Source organism: Adiantum capillus-veneris, chromosome 1 (assembly GCF_014529385.1).
Source record: "Adiantum capillus-veneris isolate H3 chromosome 1, ASM1452938v2, whole genome shotgun sequence".
In the NCBI taxonomy this organism is placed as follows: domain Eukaryota; kingdom Viridiplantae; phylum Streptophyta; class Polypodiopsida; order Polypodiales; family Pteridaceae; genus Adiantum; species Adiantum capillus-veneris.
This window is the reverse complement of record NC_140931.1, coordinates 56548684-56570316: the sequence shown is the minus strand read 5'-3', so window position 1 is coordinate 56570316 and position 21633 is coordinate 56548684. Positions and strand designations below refer to the sequence as shown.

The 21633-nt window shown below is 42.4% G+C and overlaps 3 pseudogenes; all 3 read right to left on the bottom strand.

Annotated features, from left to right (window-relative positions):
* Positions 1–5570: 5570 nt before the first annotated feature.
* LOC147464845 (pentatricopeptide repeat-containing protein At3g12770 pseudogene) lies at positions 5571–6652 on the bottom strand (annotated as a pseudogene).
* Positions 6652–7051, bottom strand: LOC147464844 (pentatricopeptide repeat-containing protein At3g24000, mitochondrial pseudogene; annotated as a pseudogene).
* LOC147464843 (pentatricopeptide repeat-containing protein At5g04780, mitochondrial-like) lies at positions 7051–14508 on the bottom strand (annotated as a pseudogene).
* Between the last annotated feature and the right edge of the window lie 7125 nt (positions 14509–21633).

The following is a 21633-nucleotide window of genomic DNA, read 5'->3' as shown; positions in this document are numbered from 1 at the left end:
CGTGCCTTATATGCAAAGGTCATTTTTTCTACAGTTTCAAGCTTTAATGGCGCCAACCTTGCTTTCTGCTAAACCTGGGTCTGATCAAGCCTTGTCATGACCAAGCAAGCTTATCGATCTTTGTTATAATTACAGCATTTGGAGCTTAGGAAATTTCGTTACTAATTGCGTGGAGCTCTTTTTCTTGCTTTCATTTGCAGAACTTCTCGGTTGGACTACTCAGTTCAATGAGCTTTTCTACTCAAAAGTACGTAACATTGACCCTCTGTCTCGGACGGGGTGTTGCTTCCTTGCAGAGGATGCAGGAGCAGGATTCAAACAGTTCTTGGGTGCAGGAGCAGTTGCAGTAGGCTCGCCAGGAGCTAGTTAGCATAGAGGAGAGGCGTCATGAGTTCGCTTTCCATCGACAGGCATCTCAGTGGACCCAGGTAGGTGACAGAGTGATTGGGGCGTTCTTTGAGACGGTGGGTCCCCGCCATGCGCACGCTAGTGTCAGCCAGTTGAGAAGACCTGACGGGTTTGTAGCTTCAGAGCCAGAGGATATGCATGCAGTTGCCATTGACTTTTACCGAGGCTTGCTGTCCGCAAAGCCAAAGTCAGAGCGTCGGGATGCATGCAGAGAGCAGGTTTGGGCACAGATGCCTTGTCTTGTGACTGAGGAGATGCGTCAGAGTCTTGAGCTGCCTCTCCAGTTAGAAGAGCTCCATACATCCCTCAGAGCACTTCCTCGTGGTAGCTGTCCCGGTGAGGATGGTTTGACTCCCAGCTTCTTCTTGGAGTATTGGGATTTACTAGGCTCAAACCTTTGCAGCGCCTTTTAGTACATCTTGCACACAGGCGAGATGCCAGACAGCATCAGTGAGGGGTTGATATACCTCATTCCTAAGGAAGGTGGCTCCTTGGATGAGATTCGACAGTGGCGATCCATCACCATCCTCAACTCAGCCTATAAGATTCTATCCAAGATTCTGAGTTTGAGGATTCATCCACTTCTAGAGAGCCTTATCCATGGGACCCAGACAGGTTTTGTTAAGGAGGGCAGTATCCTTGACAACATCTTCACCTTTTGGGAGGCTTTTGCCCTTGCGCATCTCCAAGGGGAGGATCTGGTGATACTACTTCTCGATTTTGAGAAGGCCTACGACAAAGTTGACTGGAACTTCTTCGAGGGCACTCTACACAGGATGGGCTTCTCAGATGCTTGGATCAGAGGGGAGTGTCTACTCTTCATAGACGTGCACACAGTGAGGTGCTTTTGCAGGAGGTAGAGGAGACCGTTTCTTGCTTACACATTTGGTCAGGCAGGGCTGTCCTCTTGCCCCTTTCCTCTTTCTGTTCTATGCTGAGGCCATGAGCAGGTTTTTCGTTTTCCAGCAGGTTGGTTTACGAGGCTTAGCGCTTCCTATTCGGGGCGATGAGCTATTGAATGCTGAGTTTGCAGACGACTCAACTTTGTACTTGGAGGACATGAGGCAAACTTACACAGGTATGAGCAGGCTCTTGAGACATTTTTCTGTGCATCAAGCGCACTGATCAATTGGAGAAAGACAGTGGCTTTCTCGGTTGGCAGTGTTGACGCCTGATTGGCTGCCAGGTGAGGGTTTTGGATGGATCCCTCTAGGGACTGCAGTTCGTTACTTGGGTTGCCAGGTTGGCCTGGATCTGTCTCCTGAGCAGTAGATTGCTCCCCTCCTCTTGTCCATCAGGAGAAAGTTGCTTCACTGGAGCTCGGCACGGCTCTCGTTGGCAGGCAGAGTTGTAGTGATCAACCAGGTGTTGTTTGCACTATGTGGTACATTACCTCTTGTTTGATCTTTTCAAGTTCTTGTATCAGCCAAGTAGAGAGGCTGATCAAGAACTTTCTTTGGTCAGGGCGCGACATTCAGATGGCCCAAGAAAAAGTAGCTTGGCATATCATCACTCTACCGTGTTCTCAGGGGGGGTTAGGGGATCATAGGCCCAGCTTAGCAGAGCAGAGCCCTTCTTGGGAAGTTTGTGGTCAGAGGACTGCTTCCAGGGGAGGAGCCTTGGAAGGATTTGTTGCCACAGCGACTCAGAGCTCGAGTGCCTCAGGCAGGAGGCCCTTGGAGACCCTCCACTCATGGTCAGCACTCAAAGAGGCCACTTGGTTGGTAGTAGGCCTCATGTGTCTTGGGGTTCCATGGCAGAGGGTCCAGCACGCACTCTTGGCGACTGGCTTGAGTTCTCAGGTTTGATAGAGGAGCTACAAACCGTCCAGCTGTAGGGCATGAGAGGAGGACAGAGCATGTGTCAGGACATCAGCGAGGCAGTACCAGCCGAGTGGCTCACACCTTTAGAGTCAGTAGCTCCCAGATGGATGGAGGCCTTCACGCAACTGGAGGTCCTCACATCGCAGTTCGAGCTTGCTCAAAGACTATACCCTCCATCTTCTTCGAGGTACAGAGCAAGGATCGACTATGCAGTCTCAATTGAGGCGCCACAGGTTGCAGAGTGCTGTTTTCAGAGGATCAGAGTAGTGGGCATCTGTGGGAGGACTTGTGTCATCGATCCTGACCCATCAGCTCTTGAGAACAGGCCACTGGAGGCTTTGGGCTATTCTGAGCAGATGGCCACCTCTGAATATTGCACTACTCAAAACGTACAGCTTCAAGCAACCATTGAGGTTAGCTTTCTATCCAACCTCCCATGCAGACAAGTACGCTGGATTTGCATTAGGAAGTGTCTAAGAAGATGCTTGGGTCTGCCTGTACATGCTTGTCATGCTGCTATGAGTATATTGCATAAGTTTGGGCACAGTGTACCGATGCAAATTTGGACTCAGATTGTGTGTTTTTTAGAGAGAGAGAGAGAGAGAGAGAGAGAGAGATCCCACAAATTAACAAAGCACAGTATAGCTGAACCAAAAATGCAGAAGAAAGAAAGATTTAATCCAACACACATACATAAACGTTTAAGACTTGTATGAGCCTGCTGATGCTGGCTTGACATGCAAGATTGCTGATTCCCAGTTCAATTTAGTTTTCTGCGGCTTATGATCCCTTCGGAGAGCCCCATCTGTTGATGGTTAAGACAAATGATAATCATTACACTTTAACATTTCAGAAGGGAAAAGCAGTTGGGCAGACAAAGAAGAAACAAGTTTCCTTTAAGACAAGTGAAGCTACAGCTTGCGAAGATGTTAAGAGTAGAGAGTCTAAGACTCGAGACAAGCCAGTCAGGTTGGTGAATGGTACACTAACACATGATCCAGATGACTCGCCAAAGACACAATCAGCCCTCGTTATCAGCAAAACTCGTGATGGTGAGTGGGGAACTTCGAATTTCACAATATCATCACCATCATCATCAGAATTGGTAGAGAATAATGCCCGTTTCACAGTTTCGTCAGCAAAAGGTCATCGAACTTACCTGAATAATTTTACGGCTGAAATCTTTCGGAAAAGTGAAGAGTCGATAATGAATGTGGCATCCTCACACATTGATTCTTCAAACCCTGGAGTCGAATATTATGCAGGTAACACAGGGATGACAGATTATCATATGGCAAATGGATTTGAACCTGATATAACTCATGATGACACTCAGATTTTCTTTGACAAAGAGAGCTCTACTATGAATTACATTGAATTCAGCATCATAGAAGACTCTAACACGAACCTCATTAAACTCAATAATGCCCCATTCAAGCAGGTAATGTCAAAGCAATGAGATTTCCTTTCATTGAAGCTCTTGGCATTTTCATTTACTAAACAACTTCCCTCTGAAGAGCACATTTGGGTTGTTTGGGAGTAGTTACTACATGGGATTAGAGGAAGCTGTAAACTTTTCATTTATTTAAATATGGGTAGGTTTCAATCCTGTGATGCATATTGAGAGTTTTGCAGGTTGTTGAATTGAGCAAGGAGCACACGGTGGGTTATGATAAACATTTTGTTGCATTTCGACCTTCCCATTCATTGGAGGTATATTTCTGTGCTTTGTTTGAAAGGTCTATTTTGGAGTATATATACACTGGAGGCATATCTCTAACTGGGGTGGCTGTCAAAATGCTCTATCTCAACAGAAAAGAGAGATCTGAGTACTTTAGGGGACCAGGGGTTGCACTTTAATGTCATAAGCTATTCTATCATTATGACGGTCATGGGTTAGTGCTCACACTGAAACGTTCCTCAACTTTCAACAAATGAGTGCCACAATGAAAGAATACTGCAAGCTGTATGGATCAAAGAGAAGGACGTTAATTCATGTAGCTTGAGGGTTTAACGAAAGCATGTTGAAAACTAAGTCGAGTATTTTGCCAAGTCAGTGTGGTGTATTCATGGGTTGGTTGGTGCAAGTGTTCAGTTTGTATCGGGACCTCGATCAACATGATTATTTAACAGGTCTCCTCTTGGAATACTCTGATCACGGGATATGCCCAACAGTGGCAGGGCCAGGAAGCTCTGGGCTGTTTTCAGCAGATGCAAAGAGAGGGAAACTCTCCAAGTGCAATCAGCTATGCTTCTATCTTGAAGGCATGTGGCATTATGAAACATGTTGGTATGGGCAAAAGAGTTCACGGTAATATTGTTAGTCAGGGGCTGTTGACAAAAAACGTAGTGCTTTCTTTCGTTCTGAAGGTCTGCATAGAGCTGGTCGTCAAAGCACAAAAAGTGCTTGACAAGCTTCCATGTCGTCTCTTGGAGTGCTATGATCACAAGATATGCCCAACAGTGGCAGGGTCAGTAAGCTCTGGGATGTTTTCAAAGAGAGGGCAGCTCGCCAAATACAATCACATCATGCAAGAAAACCAGCTCATCACCAAAGCAGCGCATGCAGGCATTGATATCCTTGCGCATCTGTTCAATGATGCGGCCACCCTTTCCAATCAGGCAGCCAACCTGGTTCTCAAAAACAAAGCGGCAAACTATAGCAACGGCAGCGGCAAGCCACACACAGATATACATATAGAACAACCGTAACGGTAGTGGGATCACCTGCTGTCTTGGTTAGCGTGCTTTCCTCATCACTGGCCACGGCTTCTCAATTAGGAAGAAGTGATTCGACGCATAATGACATGCTTCTTCTCGGTTGGGCTTTTCTTTTGTGAGCTCACTTAAAGACTGCTATGAACAAGGATTTGTACCAAGGCAGCAGGATACATCCTGATATTCGCAATAGGGAATTACTTCTTCTCAATTAGGAAGAAGTGATTCGACGCATAAAATCATGTTTGTTTAATTATTCATGGCTGCAATATTGCTTAGCAAGGCCCACCAAGCAAGATTAGTTTTCAAGCTTAAAACATTTCCTTTGTTTCAAAAATGGATTAGTAAGAATACAGTAAGTGACACATTGCAAATATATGGCAATGGTGGTATCCTTGTAAAAAGTGGCACATGGCAAAGATCTGAGAAAAGTGATATATGACAATGGTGGTATCCCTTTAAGAAGTGGCACATGGCAAAGATGTGAGAAGAGTGATATCCCTGTGTGATATTTAGTTATGGCTATAGAGTGAGAAGAGCATTCTCACAAATTATAAGACAAGCTGAACGCACAGATTCGACAAAGCACTCACACATCCGCATGACAAGAGCTCCCAAGTGTTTCGACTAAATGCTTGAGACTTTCCATTGAAAACTGCAAGCCTTCATTAATTTTTTCAGCATCAACATGTCTTGGTTGCAGGTTACCTCCATCAATGGGCAACACATTATATTTGATACAAAATCCTTATGGCTTATCTAGGTCTATGTGCCTACACAAATAATTGACAATATGCACATGCTATACACCCCTGGAGAATTTGTTCAAAGCTAACGAGCCCAACCCTGGAAGTGGCAGAGAATTTAAATTAATTTGCACAAGAACATGCCCCATCTTGCATGCGGTGCACCCCTGTGGAATCACTGATGATGATTTTTTTATCGCAGACTTTAGATACAATTTTCAAAAACACATGACATTCAGAGCACATTTGAGCACTCTTAGCAACAAAGAGAGAACTCTTGTGGACCGTGCATGAAAAGCCAAAAGCTATGGCCAACCTTTCAGTATGATAACAAGAGGTATTATCACTAGCAACATCTCCACGTGACGTTGCCTTAAAATCAGCATCAGCAGCTAGTCTTTCCAGCCTGCCCAACTCATCATGAATCTCTTGCTCTTGAGGATCGGATCGATCGTCACAAGAAAACTTCTTCACCACTCCATCCACCTCAATGTAGCTGCACTCTCCCGACTGCATCAAGCCCTTTTCCTTCATCCTTGATAGAAGCCTCTCCGCATCTGAGTCCCTACCAGCAGCCACATACATATTGGATAAGATAACATAAGGTGCGGTACATTCCAGAAACATCTCAAAAACCTGATTTGCAACATATTCTCCTCGTTGTAAATCAGCCTGATTACTACAAGCACCCAACAACATTAACCATGACTCAAGCCTTGGTTGCACTGGCATCAGAGAAATTTTTTCTTCAACATCATCTAGCCTTCCTGTCCTCCCAAGAAGATCAATGACACAATCATAAAGCTCTGTATCTGCTCTTAGTCCAAAAAGCTCACGCATGGCATTCACACATGCATTTGCATCATCAACACAGCCAGCATGGCCACAAGCAGATAAAATAACTTTGAAGGTCGCTAGGTTTGGGTGCACACCATCCTTCTTCATGCGTCGAAGCATTGATAGAACTTACTTACCATGTCCATGGTAAGCATATGCAGGAATCATGGTGTTCCAAGACACGACCGTTCGTTCAGACAATCTTTCAAAAACGTTCTGCGCTGGATTTACCTCGCCACACTTGGTGTACATGTTCAAAAGGGCATTGCCGACAACGGCATCTTTGAAGTAGCCACGCCGTACAACTTGATCATGCATCCACTTGCCTTCTGTCACAGCTCCTTCGTCTGCACATACAGATAGCATGCTGACGAAGGTGACTCGATTCAAGGTTACTCCCCTCCTCAACATCAAACTAAACAGCTCAAAGGCATCCTTCCGATGTCGATGCTGTGCGTAGACTGAAAGCATTGTGTTCCATGATACAAGGCTGCGCTGTGGCATCGCATCGAACAATGCTCATGCATCACTTGGACTGCCACACTTACCATACATTTTCACTAGAGCAGTCTCCACCACGACGTTCACCTCAAATCCGCTGTGTTTGATGCAAGCATGCATTTGCTTAGCCTTGTCAAGTAATCCCTGGCTGTTGTATGCATCAAGAATGCAAACAAACGTAACCTCATTGGGTGTAATTCCATTTTGTTGCATCTTATCAAATATTTCAAAAGCCTCTTTGGTATGTCCATGCTGAGAATAACCTGCCATAAGAGCAGTCCATGAGACCACACTGTGCTCTTGCAACCGCTCGAACGCCTTCAAGGCATTCTCCATGTCACCACACTTCCCATACATATTGATAAAGGTAGTCAAAACCATGCCATCATTTTCAAAAAGGCTTCTCAAAATGCAGCAATGGGCTTGCTTTCCTCTATGCAATGCAGCCTCATTGGCACATGCATCAATAAGACCAATAATTGTTGCTTTGTTTGGCAAAATAGCTTCCTGTTGCATGTGGCGCCAGAGTGAAATTGCCTCTCTTCCAAGATTATGTCGGGTGTAAGCCATGATGACTGACGACCAAGATATCACACTTTTCTCCACTATTTTGTTAAACACAGTCCACATGTCATCAAGACAATGACACCTACCATATAGATTTACCAAAGCATTGCCCACTGCTTCCGATGCCTCATAATCACTATCTACTAAGCAAGCATACGCATTCTTCCCCTGTCTCAAGTCCTCTTTGCCAGCACAAGCTGAGATAATACTAGTGAGGACATATTCGTTCACTGTAAACCCTTGAGTACGCGATCGATAAAAGATCTCCAAAGCTAGATCCCACTCTCCACTGTTGGTGTAAGCTGAGGCCATAAAGTTCCATGAGTGCTGATCGTGCTGCTGCATTTTTGCAAAAACTGCATATGCATCATTTACCGCACCACATTTGCCATACATCTGCAACAGAACGTTTTGCAAGAATGTAGTTTGATCAACTTCACACTTTATAATGTGGATGTGTACCAGTTGGCCCTGGGCCAATGCACACATATTTCCACACAAACGCAAGAAAGCAGCAAGGAAAGCGAAATCTGCACGGCTACATGGGAGCTGCACTTTATCCAGCGCCGTTGCCAGTGATTCTGAGTAGGAGAGATGATGAGTGTTGTGCACTTTGACGTCCCTCCTGTCCTCGGGTATGCTTTCTGTGAGTGCGCACAAATGGGTCTTTTCTGATTCTACGTTTACTGCGACCATGCTCAAATGGGTCTGTTGTTTTCCGCATTTTCCTGTGTAATAAAGAGAAGAATGGACTTATTGAGTGGCCGTGCCAAGGAGGTTCGTGGCGGGAAACCCGTCTTTCAACAATAGTGCCTTGCCAGACAAAGAAGCGCTTCTGCCGACATTGCGAGGCGCCGCGCCAAGACATGCGAACATGCTCTTCGCCGATCATCCTTGGGTCTTTCTGTGCTTGAGCACGCTCTCAGACTCAAAAGACTTCAATAAACCTGCAACTAGGCTACTGTTAGGCTACATTTCTTTTTTGGAGTTGGGGAAGCAGTGTTCAGGAAAAATGTGTCAGCTTAATATGGTGCCGTTTTCAATTTCAAAACTGCCGGTTAAGCGCAGGGGGCAAAGGAAAAATTCCGCCCAACCTACTATTCTAAAATTTCCTCTTCACAAAATCAAGGAAAAGAATTTTGTATATTTGGAAAAATGATTGTTCCATAACATTATGGGGAAGAGAAAGTAGAGAGATTTTTTGAGTTTTTGGCAAGAGATGATCGCATTGCTTTGACTTTTTGGGGTAGGGAATGGTCGTGAAGTGGCCATTCCTCATAATAAGTGAGACCTCGTAGCAATCGACGTCAGTCGAGAGCCATGTAGGACCACTTATTATGGGGAAATGATCACTTCACTACCATTCCCGATCGTCAATGGTCCAGGGCGTAGGTTTTTGTAAGCTAAGCGATGGGGGAGCTCAATCCAGTGTGCTACATGTAAGCTAAGTGATGGCGGACGTTTCTCGTGCATAGGTTTTTTGCGCACCCGAGTGAAGCGATGGCGGAGTTGAAGCCAGGGTGATCGATGGGGTAGGTGGAGCTATGCACTCACCATTGGCTGCACAATTACCTACAGGTTGCATTTTGTTTTGGTCTATTAGGAGGGTAGTAGTTATGTGTATTCTAGGTTAGGGTTCATGGTCAAGTAGATTCTACACAAATTTGTGTTGACGAGCGATCTCCATCAACGATCTCTGTCCAAAAAACAGCTTCTACCACAGTTTTGTGTTGATGAGCTGCGTTTGTGCTTGGAGAAGTGTCGTTGGTGCTGACAAGGTTCCATTGATGTTGGTTTTCCAAGTGTAAGGTTTTGTGGGTTCTCTAGTAATAATGTCAAGAATGGACTTGCTTCATTCTCAACATAGCCTTTTGTATTCCATTGTGCAGGTTCTCAAATGTTTGGAGTGCTGTCTTTTTCTCTCTTGCCCAATGATTGTGGACTTCCATAGAAGTTGGCGATGGAGCATGTATTAAAGGCGTTTTTGTGGAAGGAGTCTCGACACAATGCGCATATGGAGGATCCGCAGAAGGTGCTAGGTAAGGAGCATCTCAGGTTGCAAGTTTTGTAGGTGTGTGTAAATATTTAGTTTAGATGTGATTAAGAGACCTTGCTAGCATAGTTGATTACTGTAAATACTGCAAATTTCTTGTTCAAAATATTCCTTATTCGTTGATTGCGAGGTCTTACATGTAGTTTGGCAGCTTTTCATTTTGTGAATTTAATGTTTCTTCTCATGCTTGTTGCAATGGAATTGGACTAATAACATTGAGAGTAGCAGCATTAAGATAACTGTAGTGAGCATTTCTTTATGAGAATTTTTCATGAGCATAAGGAGAATACTTGGTTAAAGATAGCAAAATAACCATTATACCTAGTTAGCTTGGCATGAACAATACTTGTAAAAGAAGAGAGAATTAGAGAAATTGACAACAATTGAGGACCGGATTTACTTGGAGACGGTCCCCCCTCCAAAAGGCTTTTGTATTATAGATTTTCCCATGAAAAGAGACTTGGTACAATACATGCTTTGTGTTCCTTGTGGATGCAATGAAGATGGTAAGCTTCATGCACCAAAATTATGCCCTTAACTAACTTACAAAAGCATTAACTTGTCCCCGGCCCCAATCCCAAGACCTCAAACACCTTCAAAGGTGGAGAGAGCTAGCAAGGAGTGACAGAAGGGAAGAGGAAGAAGAAGTAGCATACGAGAAAGAAGTACTTTCCTCACCATAGATTACTCTTGGAGCTTAGCTTAGCATAGTAATATAGATGATAGAAAAGATGAGCATGTCATTGAAGCTTTGCTCTTGGTTGGATTTGCATTCCACAGCCAAGAGTTGTTGGTGTAGGCTTTCTACTTCTCAAGCTTGGATAAGGAGATTGATTTCTTGCTCAAAACAATGAGAGAATGTGTGTGAGTGCGAGAATGAGAAAAATGAGGTCTCTCCCTTGCCTAGGTCGACCCCTCTCTCTCTTCACTCATGCTTGATCCCTATTGGCCCTTGCCAAGCTTGGCCAATTGTAGGGTATGGTCATTTCAAGCAAGAGGGGTTAGCATTTGTACAAGTGTGCTTCTTTTCCCTTTGAGAGATGAATAATGTTTGGATAATTATTTAATTAATCTAAATTCTCAATGGACCTCTTTAAAGATCATCCAATAGGCTTTAGGCACATTATGAGGGCAACCTTGCTGGGGGCTTGACATGTGTCCTACATGCCTCTTGTGGAAGGGGTGACCCTTGAGAGGGTGCATATGTGTTCTCTCTCCTCCCCTACTTCTTAGGCTCGCTCCCTCCTTTGTAGGCACCTTTTTGACTTCAAGCACCTTAAGCTCCTCAAGCATCGTAGTCATTAAGCATGACAAGCACCTCACTTGCACCTTATTCAACAAGCACAACAAGCTTGGGCAAGGTTCCCACCTCAAGGTCAACCCCATCTTGCCTAAGGTCCTAGGTCTAAGGACTTTTACCAATAACCTTTGGAAGTCTTTAATGAAGCTAACCCTAAGGTTTTTTAAGCTCCATTATATGCACATTGCTCCTTGGCAGACAAACTCCTTGGACCCCTATTGAGATGTAACCATCTCTCCTTGTTGGTCCAATGCTGAGATAGTCTAACAACACATATCTATATTCTACCTCTTGTTCCCATTCGTCTTCTCATATTAAATGATCAATTCAATATGAGAAAATTATTTGGAATAAGTAGATATTAGTTTTTATGACACTTGTACTAAAAATGTAGCCATGAATAGTAGTTTGAGTGCACAAGGTGATTATAATAAGGTTGAGGCTTCCGCTTTGGTTGGGAGAGGCAAGGGCAACAAGGTAAGCTCTCCGCCTTGTGTTCTTGTTGGTGTCGAATCTGATTTGCAAACAAATAGTGGCTTTCTTGTTGGGGATGCTCAACTAGAGAGAGGGCAACTCGGTATAGGGTAAATTGGCACTAAGCACAAGGACAATTGGGCTTGAAAGAAATTTGAGGTGTGGAGGAAAATTTCTAGCTTAGAGTTGCAGATTCCTCTTGAGAAACTAGATCTCTGTGACCTAAACAATCTGCTCATGCAATTTTTCATTGTAGTGTGCAAGCAAAACAGTGATCTATTTCCAGTTGACACATTGATGGGTATGTTCCAATGCTTTGGGCACATGATTAAAAAGAAGCAAGATATGAGAGTAGAGACTACAGGTGTGTGTGAAATTTGTTTTGACATAGCCAAGTACCCTATTTTCAAAACAACACAGAATGTAGTGGTTTTAACAATGCACCGATTTGTAGCTTGTGGGGTATGCAAGGAGCGTAAGAAAGCTTCAATAATTGGTGCCAGTTTGGAGGAGGAGATTTTGCAAGACATCAACTTAACCATTCAACACAGTCGTGGTTGCCGGTCGAGATTTGTTTATTTATGCATGTTACACTTTTGCATCCATGTTGGGGTTGTACAACACATGCATCAAACTTCCATACAAGCTTCTAACCAAGAATAGACAGAAACACTGTATTCAGACTTATCAAAAAAGATAGATAAACACATTTCGAATCAGCATGCAATGATCTGACAGAACTCATACACGTAAAGAAACACCATAGATAACTTCTCTACATCCTTCTCAGTACTCATGTAGCATACAAAATACTAACTAGTGGTTATAATTGTCCAACCAATTAGAGTCAGCAATATCCGATTAAGCATCCGACCTATCAAAAGTCGGACTAAGAAATATTTTGACTGAGCTTTACTAAGAAATACCCCTTTTAACACATGGCACGTCCGACTCGGATCAACATGTCCCTTGATCAAAATACATACTAACTCTCAAAATGTTCAAAAAGACACATATGATGCTCAGTCTGACTATGCCTAGAACTAGACCTTATTTTCCACAGCTTCAGTACTAGCAACACCACCTTCTGCGTCAGGTAATGGAGCCCCAGCTTGATCAGAACCAGCTATCTCTGGCATTGATTACTCACGTAGAACTAACTGTATTTCTGGCTCAACATTGGACTTTTCCACTTGTTGCTTGCTCTTCTCCTGTAGTGGTTTTTCAAAAATCTCTGCTTGCTCTGAGCACTTTTGAACCTGCTCTGCACTTTGCTTCTCCTCTTCTATAATCAATTTCCCCTTCTGCTTTAATTTAAGCTCCTGCACCTGACAAATCTAGTACTCCCTTTCTTTCTTGAGTTGATCAACTTCTACCAGCAGATTTTCCTCATGAGCACTAACAAAACCTGTTTTGACTTCATATGGATGCTTTACACAGTAGTCAGCCTCTCTCTCATGGAACTCCATGCTTCTTGCATACTATCCATCACTTGCTGGTTAAGTATTGTACATCTCCTTTAGATATCAGCACCCCATTGAAATACTATCCATCACTTGCTAGTTAAGTATTGTACATCTCCTTTAGATATCAGCACCCCATTGAAATCAAGTTCTTCTTGACCTAAAACCTGCTTCTCTAGATCCAACAAAGGTTTCAATCTTTGCTCAAACATAAGATTCTGAACCTGCAATTCTGCATTCTTGCCAGCTAATTGTTCCAATTCATACTTGACCTTTTCCTCCAAATTCAAAGTCCACTCTTTAAGGACATCTTACCTCTTGTCAATTCACTTTGATGTTGCAGCAACAAATCATGTACCTCATCCCTATGTTTAATCTTCAAATCCTCCAACTCCAACTTCAAATTGTGCACCATGTCCATTTGTTCCTGCAACAACACTTTTTCTACCCCTGTTTCTACCATTGACTGCATCTGAGCCTCCACTTGTGTCTGTTGCCTGCTCAAAAATTTCTAAACCTCTGTCAGCATCTTTATAGCCATGCCTGCATATTCAATAGCTACTCGTCCTTGATTTCCCTTAGCACTTGAATCCTCAAAATCTAATTGCTTTGCCAGATTCATTCCTTCAGTCCCTATTTTCCTCTTTTTAGATAAAGTAAATATTTTATCTAACTTTGCTGGTGTTTGCTCCTTAAAGCCAGGCTTAGGAATAGAAATGTCCAACTTCTTCATGGAATCCACCATTTCTGGAGTTTGAACAAACCTGAAAGCTTCTTCCACTGTATATCCTGCCTGCACCAGAAATTTGAAGGACTCTTTAACTTTTTTGGATTACCTCCCAACTCTATTGCCAAATCCAATGTTTGACTTGTAGATTGATCTTTCTTCAGCAACTATGCTTTGCTAGAAGTATCAGGTAATGCTTGATACTCTGTCTCACTTTGTTCAATTTGCGGCTTTTGAGCAAAGTTAAATAAAGTTGACAGATATGCAGACAACCTGCTACCATTATGTGCTTTCCTTTTATCTGACAAATATACCTTAGCAGACAATTTCTCATACAACCAATTTCCCCAATTTACTGTACCCCCTTGCTCTGCAAAAGATAAAGGTGTGTAGTTCTCCTTTGACATGTAATCAAACTTAATCAAGAAGCATGTCTTTTCTAGGCACCACTTTTAACTGTTCTCTCCTGTCATAGGTAACTTTTTTTGCATATAATACTTTTTTCCTCCTTTTGTACTACCAAATTCCTTCCTCAAGATCATGTCAAAACATTTAGGTATCATGGTAGCACCCTTCAATGGAAATTAAAAAACTTATGTTACCAATTCAGGAGTAAAAAATACAGTGCTAGACAGCATGCCTTTTGTTTTCCTCGGAATCTCTAACTAAGACTTTGCATAGAAATTATGCTTCCAATCACCCCATGGTAATAATGCAAAAGCATGCAATCCAATCTTACCTAACCACTCAGCATTAAACTTTCTTTTACAATCAATGCCTACCTTGAAGTCCATGAAAGGATCCATGAGACCTTGTCGAAGCTTGACCGCACTAAGAGGAGTTTTTGCTGTGAGTCTTCTTCGACAGATACTTCTTCTTCCTCCTGGCTGCTAACATCAACGCTAACAACTATTTCCATGTTGCAATGCGGTCGCTTTGGTGGTTCATCATCCTCGGGTCCCAACTGCATGGCGTTGGAATTCTTTCCCTTGACCATGGCTAAGGGCAACTATACAGCGGGAGCATACTTGTTGAATTCAAGCGACCACATGCATACAAGACCTGCATGATGGGTTTGATGTATGGCACCTTCAATTAGCACACCCCACCTTCCACACCTCTCTAATCGTACCCGCACTTCTATTATTGTGTTTAGTGGAGAAGCATCCCACAATTCTATAACATTTTCGAATCTTGCCCCTTTGAAAATTTTGAGCAACCATGCTTTGACTTGAGAACATACAACGCGGCAAAATCCAACTGACCATTCCTAGAACTTAGCCATCTGGTGACTTTGAGTTGGTGTTTGACACAACCACAAATTTGATTTAGATCATCACCATTTGACACAACCACAAATCTGATTCACCAATCTGGAGTTATAAAGCATCACCCAATCTTTAATTTGGAAAACTTTAAATTCAACATTCATACTTACCCAATCTTTTCTCCTTCTCTGTATCACCTCAAAAATATAAGAGCTCACCAATCTGTCCTCCTCTAGCTGAATCAAATATTTGCTCCTATGTTGCACTAACATCTGAGGGCTCATTTTTTAGCACTAACTATGAGACTTGGGACTACAAATTCCATCGGCACCACCACTTCAAGACCATATACCAATTTAAATGGAGTCATACCTGTTGTGACCTTGAAAATTGTCCTAAAAGACCACAATGCTGAATCTAACTTCTCATCCTAATCTTTCTAATTATCCTAAACAATCTTCTTCAAGATTCTGACCAAGGTCTTATTTGTACTCTCAGTTTGTCCATTGGCCTGAGGATGATAAGCTGTAGACTTCTTATGCATAATCATATGAGTTTTTGTTAGTTCAAAAATCGTTTCATTTAGGAAATGGATTCCTCTATCACTTACCAGTTCCACAGGAATCATGACACAAACTAGTCATGATATTATGATAGAGAAATCTAGCCACACTCTGAGCTTTATTTTCCTTGAGAGCTACTGCTTCCACCTATTTAGTACAATTATCTGTAGCAACTAAAATATATTTGCATCCCTTGCTTGTTGTAGGCTTCACTGGTCCCACAAAATCCATCACCCACTTTTAAAAAGGTTCCACTAGTAGTATTGGATGATCAGACATCCTATCCCTAGAATCAGGTTGACCAATTTTGACCAATCTTGATGAGTTATTTGTAGCTCTAATCATCCAACCATGGCTTGTGTCTATCGGCCACTTGCCCTTCATGAGCCCTTCATATAAAAACTCTTGGACATAAGATTAATTTTGGAGCCATGATATATCAATGCAACATATGGCTCCTCAAGATCACCCACCTTGACTAAAGTTTCATTTGTAGCTCTTGCCCAATGACTTTTGGAGTAGTAATTAGGAATTGGTTTTTTCCTCTTATCTTAGGCATCGGAGTGTTTCTAACCCCTTTCGTTTTTCTCTTTTCTCTGTAGCATTTCTGGCGTTTTTCAATCTGATTTGGGAAATCATAGAATCTGACATCCTTTATGGTTTCCTCGTTCTCGCTTGAGTTGTCTGTGGACTCGTTGTCAGCTTCATTTCCCCATTCTGGATGATCGGGAATGTCGTGAAACATCTCCTCTTCATCTCTGTTTTCTGGTGTATCAATCTTTCCAGTCTCCTTTTCGAGTACAGCTCTCATCATGAAGTACGGAACCACATCATATCCATCTTTATCACAAAACTTCATTGTGGGACCATCTTGAATTGCACAAACATCTAGGGTTGCTAGAATGTGTGTCCATTCTAATGGTTCAAGTGCATCCTTTGGAAAGGGTTCACCTATATAATTTTCGTCTTTAATTGCCCTTTCTAAAACACATTCTTCACGCTTCAAACTTCCACAGTTCGAAGCTCCACACATCGATAACTCTTTGGGTTTGCCTAACCAAGCTGGAAACTCTGATCCTGCCAAAGTAGATGAATCAAACTCTTCAACTAGTGTTCGGTTCACATCCTTGTAGCTATGGTCTTTTAGGTTCACGCGAGTAGTGGTTTCCATGTGTCTCAAGTATATGTGGTCGTAACCCCAATCCTGGACCATTTTCAATTGTCTCATGAATGGTCTTCCAAGTATAATATCATAGTTATTCTCCTTGCCAAAGTCAACAATAGCAAAAGTATGCTCGTATTCAATTCCACAAGAAGTCACTACAACTTTCTCTAACAGTCCCAAAGGTCTCTCCATTTGTCCGTCCGCTAGTTGGAGTTTCAACCTCGTTTTTCTTATCGCCGATTTTTCCCATTTTTTTCAGATTTCTTTCGTAGCAATGGCTACTCCAGCCCCGCTGTCAAGTATTTACATCGTGTTAACTCCGTGGAATTCAACTGGTAAGATTGTATTCCCCTCTTCGCCTTCGCAATACTCTCCAACCTTGTTCAAAGGTACAAGCTTAGCGTTTTTTTGTGGCGTACTCAGCTCTCGTATGCCCTCTTGCAGTTTTGTAGTTGGGTCTTTTATCCCAAATTTATCCAAGCATTTTCCTACAGTTTCCCACATGTTTGTTCATAGTCTCAAAAGCTCAGCTAAGGTGATAGTGCATGTTAGTGGTGTTGACAAAATCTCTATTAATCCTTGCGAGTTTGTAACTTTTCCTGAAGAGATTCCTCGTGACGGAAGCGCTCTAATCTCAGATTTTACTTCGTATTCTCCTAAGTATGAAGGCAAGGTTTTCAGCAAATGAGGTTTACTCTCTACTGTTCTAACAGAGCCTCCATCTCCCCAGTAAGAATGCAGATCTAAGTCCACTTGAGATCTTGCCTCAAATTCCTCTATGGGAGGATTCCTGACGTCCTTTTCCCCATTAGTCTGATTAGCTTGACAACTCAGCTCGTTTGCAAATTTTGCCTCTCTCACTTGTTTCCAAAACTCATTGTAATCCTCATCTCTTCCGTAAGACCTCTGTATCACAGGATGAAAACTCTCTATTTCTTGATCTGTGGTGTTCATAACTATACGTTCATCCCCGTGCATATTTTTAGGCTTTTGTGCACTGTTAGGCTTTTCAACTACCCGTGAGAGGATAGTCTCTTGATGAATTGGGTTTTCCGCTCCACAATTCATTGGTTCTCTAGGTGGTTCTAACAAGGCTTGTGCAGTCTCGATCATTTTTTGACACATTTCGAGTCTCTACTTTTCCAAATCCACGTTTGGATAAGTCAACCACCGTTGTTCTTGAGTTTGGTTGTTCTTTAATCTCGCTTCGTAAGCTCTCATCAGTGCATCCAATGGTTCGTGTACTTTGTCGACTACCACTGATCCCCCTGAGCTTACACTCGTTGTCTCTTTGACACTCTTCAGTTTCGACTTTTCAGAGTCCATTTCCCGTATTCCGTTTTGACTCTCAAGTTTCTCTAATCTGTCTTTTGTTTGTTTTAATTCCTCAACTAGAATCGCGTCTTGCTATTCTTTTTTCAGCTTCATGCGGGCTTTCCTAGCTTTCCATGTGTTTCTATGGCTTCGTCGTCCTTGACTTGCCAATTCCATCTCTGACTTTCCATTCTCTGGTTCTCTAGTGGTTTTCTTTGCTTGAGCTCTAGTCACAACTTGTGTTGGTATTTTGGTTTCATTTTCAGACCCACTGCTAGCAGGAATCGACTCTAGCATGTTCAATGTTGTCTTTTGCAATTTGTTGGGATTCTTTGAACAATCCTCAATGAAGTGAGTGACACCACACTCTGTGCAATATGAATTTATTCTAATGATCTATATGTGTGGACAAACATTCATCAAATGGTCACCTCCACACTTATAACAGGGTCCCAATGCAGGTCTTGGTGTCCCTTGATTTATTCTTTGTGGGTAGGCTGGTCTTTGGCCTGACAACCCCCCATGAGCTATGAACATAAGTGTTCTTGCGTCCAAGTTATACCTCTCTTCATCTAAGGCATGTGCGGTTGTTGGTGGTCCAACATTTCCTATCATGCTCCAAGGTTCTGGTTGTTTTGGTTCTTCATGTGGGTAATACACAGTAGGAGCCATGGATGCACCAAAATCTTCATAATAAGTCAACAAGCACTAAAGCTCGTTCTTCCTGATTCTCTAGGGTGGGTGCATATCTACTACCCACTGGTCTCACTCCTGGTAAGGGTGGTTGTTGCCCCAATACCGGCTACGGTCTTTCTATCCCCATAGGTCCTGGTACATTTCCCGTTGGGTATCTAGGTACTGGATGTACCTGAGGTGGTGCTATTTGAGCTGGAGGTGCATATTGATGCTCCTTCACATAACCCTTGTTGTAATAGCACTCTTCTGTTGAATGATTTGTCCATTTTTGTTCGATTGCACACCATTTCGTTAGTTTTGGCATTGGTTTAGGGTATGGTGCTAATCTCCTTATAGCATCTTCTATCATTTGTTCCATGTTCGGCACTATTGCTATTTGGACATTCTTCTTAGTGGTGGTCTCGCTAGCTACGGATGATGAGCTATTGGATGCGACATCCGTATCCGTTGTCACCTCACCATAAACAGCACAGTTATCCACTAAGTACAATGCTTCTCTGGTCACTTGCTCAAAACTTGTACAAGCTTTCAGGTGCAAGTCTTTCTTGAGAGTGTCATTTCTCGGTCCTTCTATAAAGAGGACAGATAGTCTGTCATCTTGCGGTCGTTCCCGTACTGGACATATCTCTATGTATTGTTTGAAGCGAAGCAAAGCTTCCTTCACCTTTTCTTGCTCCTTCTGTTTGAAAGCATATATTTGGGATACCATGTTGTGTTTGATCCATCTTTTCAAAAATTCCTCAGCAAACTCTCGCAGCAAGTGGTCAATATCATGGAAACCTCCACCATTCAGTGGTTGAAACCATGTCAATGCCGTCCCTTCTAAAGTAAAACCAAATCCTTCGTATTGTGTGTGGAAATCTGTTATCTTCTCAGCTCATAAGACTTGCTTAAAGAGTGAGACATGTGCATAAGGATCTCTTGAGCCACTATTTGGCATACACTTGGCCACTTGAGATGGTCTCATGCGTCTATTGTCTGCCACCAATCTCATTGCTCCTATATCCCGACTAAAACTTTCTCTTGTGTCATGGACTTCATGTGCTGCTCTAGTTGGCTCCCTTGCCACGAATCTACTACTAGGAGGCAAATGTGATGGTGTTGTTGCAAACATCGGACCTACCGTAGTATGTGTAGAGAATGGAACTGCACTACCTCGATTCGTAGACATTGACTCTCTAGAATGTAATGTTCCCATTGGGCTTGGCATAGAATAATGAGGTCGACTGAAAGATTCAGTTACATGAGTCCTCTCTCTACCTGTTGCCATCGGGTCTGGCAAGACAGTTGTAGGTGATGGTCTCAGTGGGCTTGGAGTGACATAATAATGGTGGAGTGGTCACCCAAAGTATGTGTATCCTTCCAACTCCTTTTTATCGATTGCTGCATATCGTCTTCCATACTTATCATATGCGACAATCTTCGTTTCTGATCCCTCTGTGTAGGTAAAGACATAAAGTCTTTTCCGCTCTGTCAACTCATCAACGTAGGGTTCCTCGCATCTATAATAGAGATCTTCCTCTCCATTATTATACTTGTATAACCCCACGTAGACGTTGTCTATGTTAATTCTCAAAGTTTCATTTTCTCATCTTAATCTAGCATTAGGGAAGCTCATTGTTGGTGCTTTCTCTTCGGGTTCTTCATCTACTTTGGCTTTCGTGCCCATCCATCCCCACTTGTCCACAATGTTAGGATTCAGGACTACCAAGTACATGATACCTTCATCATCTAGGTACCTATCTCCGCTATAGCTCAGAGGCACTAAGTCCTTGAACTCACTTGGTCTATCTTCTATTTTCACACAGTAGTGGTCCATACCATCTTTGTAGATCTTGGCACTTTGCTTGTTGTCATATTGATACTTGATGAACAATAGCTTCATTGCAGCCGAAGGGTTTGATGGTCTTGCTGCCATGTTTTCTCTTTCGTTTAAGTTCAAGTATCCTAAGTGTTCAGTGAAAATCTCGTAAGATCTCTCTGAAGAAGTATCGAAAATACTTCCTTCAAGGATCGGCTCTAACGGTCGCACTACACTTTGGTTTACACTCTCCTCGGTTGATATAACACTCGCTTGTTCTCTTTGTCTCGGTTGGTTATTCTGGAGATATCTACCGGATCTCAAATTCATCAATCCCCCTAGAGGATTCTAACTTTTCAGTCTCGGCAGTTTGTTTTATCCCCGTTTCTGTGATCAAAAGTGATCTAAACTGAATGATACTTGGTCAAATGGATTGTTTTGTCAATTGGAAGACTTCTGTTATCTCAAGTGAAAATTTTGTATCAGATTTGCTCAGAAAGACATTATACGCGTATGATGTCTTTTTTCCCAGATTTTGGATATTTTTGCTTTGCTCACTCCTAGTAGCACCCTTATGCTCTGTCCACTCACAAAATTCAATTTGAACTCTGGTTGTGCAAGTTATGGCCAGATTAGGCTTTTCTAGGCAATTTCCCGAATTTTGACGTATGAAACTTGAAATACAAGCTCTAGACAACTAGTACAAAGGATCTGTGATAGCAAAATGTCAAAATTTGCCCAGAATTAAGTTGGAGACATTATATGCGTATGATGTCTTTTTGTCCAATTTTGGTCCAAACTTGATATTTCAGCTATTCACTATGTTTGCAACAATGTTGTCAAGTCAAAATTCAAAAATCACATCAGCAAGTGCAAAAAGACATTATACGCGTATGATGTCTTTTTTCACAGATTTTCCCACTTTTCTATTTTAAGCTTCTCCAAGTGTTTATCTTTGAGTTTCAAGTGTTTTATCAAGTTTGAATGCAAAAATGAGCTCTGAATCAATTTTCCCTATTCTTTGCGTTTTTTTGCACTCGGACATGGTATTTTGAGTTTCTAGAAGTGTTAAAGCCCTTGTTTTATGTTGATCTTAGGGTAAAACCCCCCTTCTGAACACTCTGGTAATGTCAAATTTTCTGTTCTGGTCTCTGTTTAGCCCCTAAGACATAATACGCGTATGATATCTAATGTTACAGAATTCCAATT